The sequence below is a fragment of the Pseudochaenichthys georgianus genome, chromosome 6 (genome assembly GCF_902827115.2).
Source record: "Pseudochaenichthys georgianus chromosome 6, fPseGeo1.2, whole genome shotgun sequence".
Taxonomy (NCBI): domain Eukaryota; kingdom Metazoa; phylum Chordata; class Actinopteri; order Perciformes; family Channichthyidae; genus Pseudochaenichthys; species Pseudochaenichthys georgianus.
The window spans coordinates 30559253-30561724 of record NC_047508.1 but is presented as its reverse complement, the minus strand read 5'-3'; positions in this window follow the sequence as shown (position 1 = coordinate 30561724).

The window sequence follows — 2472 nt, the reverse complement described above, 5'->3', positions numbered from 1 at the left end:
TTGAAAAAACGTTTGGAGGTGTCATTTCCTGTCTGTCTGACAACGGGCAATGAGTCACCACAGCACATACTGAGTAGGCGTAGCTCTGTCTGAGATAGTTAGCAACAATTTCAGACAGAAAGCCAGCCAGCCAGACAGGTGTCCTGTTTTTTACCCCCTGCTCAGATGAATAACCGTCCTTCACTCATCCTGTTTTGTGTAACCGCACAACTTTCCATCACACAGACCCAAATCCCTCATTTCCACCACTTCACAGCTCTCTGATGTTTAAATTGTAAGTTGCGCTGAGTCCAAACGTCGTCAGAAATGTTCTGCAGATGTAAACCCTTCTGATGTGGTTCATGAAAGCAGAGATTTATCTGGTTGGAGAGGAGCTCGTTGCTTTGCGGTCGCAGTCGGCTTGCTTCATATTCGAGTGGAGCTGGGTGGTCCTAGCGTCTTCTCATCTCCATCTCTCAGGAGGATAAACAGCCCGCGTCCTGCAACGATCAACTCCTGTTGTTATGTTTTAAACAAACCGTCCAATTATAATTTCATTAAAAATCGAAACAGGCCTGCATGCTGTTTAAACTAGACATGTGCAGCTACGGCCTCTAATGTAATTTGATCCAGTGTATCGAGTTACACATTGAGGTCGGGGCGAGAGAAGGTAAAACAGATTGGGTAGAAAAGTGATATGGCTGCATGGAGTCATTATCTCCCAGCTCTTTCTGTTGATGCATCTGGTGTAGATTCTCTGAGTGTTTGCAACGGAACAGAACTGATGTCCAATATGCACACAGTACACATAGTACACACACACACACACACACACACACACACACACACACACACACACACACACACACACACACACACACACACACACACACACACACACACACACACACACACACACACACACACACACACACACACACACACACACACACACACACACACACACACACACACACACACACACACACACACACACACACACACACACACACACACACACACACACACACACACACACACACACACACACACTACTTGACCTTTCAATAGCAGTGATGACAGCTCAGGAGCTCCTCTTGTAACTGCAAAGCTCCTCATATACGTTTAACCCACTACTTGTTTTTCCTCTGGTTAAGCTGCATTGCTCACTTGTGTCTTCACCTCCTTGTCTGACAGGTATAAGTAACACTGTGAGTTGTGACAGCGCGGTCTGTTCAGACCTGTTCAGTTAGGGTAAGTATCCTTTTTGTGTATTTAACATTCATTCCTAAGAGGGTGATTCAGCAGGGACAATTCACCGATGCCCTCGAGCCAATGTGTATACTTTTTCACATCCAGACTCCCACATATCTGCACTCTGTCATCCCATCTGCAATCCTCTAGTCCCACAGAGAGGGTGTTTCTGGGGTCGGTTCATCATCACCTCATATTTCCTGTTATGAAATAGCACGACATCCGACACAGTGTAAAACAGATCTTAACAAATCATGAGAGCGGAAACTACGTGGGATGGAAGTTTATCTAACAGTGTGGAGATTCCATTTTCTTTTTCAATTTGTTATGCTGAGCGTAAAGCAGTTCAATCTGGCTTTATAGTATTATTTAAATTGAAGCAAGTTTTAAAGCAATTCACCATCAACCTCAAATGTCAATTTAATTCCACACCCAGCTTTCAAGAACCAGTGACGGTAGGTCGCAGGCTCAGACATGGAAATTGATTTTCCAAGGGATTGATTCCACCCCGGATCTTGCGCTGATCTGAAGAGAGAAGGACACATTCTGTGATCCCACAGTTTCTGTACGATGTGGTTAGGTTTTATCCAAATGCGACAAGGCCTGTAATAAATCTTGTCTTCCTTCCATCAGCCTGCCAGCAGCTGGGAGCCGTCAAGGGAAGCCACCCCAAGCAAAATGTTATTCCAGCTTGTTAGTGTTTGAAGTCACAGCAAGCTGGGCTGCAGAAGCTGCTGCCTGTGGTTTATGGCTTGTGGGGTTGCTCAAGATATGGAGTCTCACTTTCCAAGTCAGGATGTCTCACCGCCATTGAAGCCACAACTGTAGCTGTGAGATAACGCAGGCACGTTGAGAGGAAAGGACTTCAGAGCACACATGTGGTCTTGACTCAGTGAGTGACAACACTGCAGTGTGTGTATGCATGTGTATGTGTGTAAGCTCATGTTGTTTTTCCACATCCACCTACTGTTACAGTGCTGCAACCACTTGCTGACACACTATTGCTTCCTCTTCTTTTTACTGCTTCTCTGCTTTCATCCAAAAAGCTGCAGTATTTTACGCGTTTATACACTTGCCAGGTTCTCACACACAAACATTGTTATGCTCCTTTTCATTGTGACAAACTAGCAACATAGATGTATTTGGCACTCAGATAAAACAAATGATGAATTTGTTAATGGATATGAAATGATTGTTGTGCAACAGAAAGACATATTTAAATATTCCACTACAAGGCCA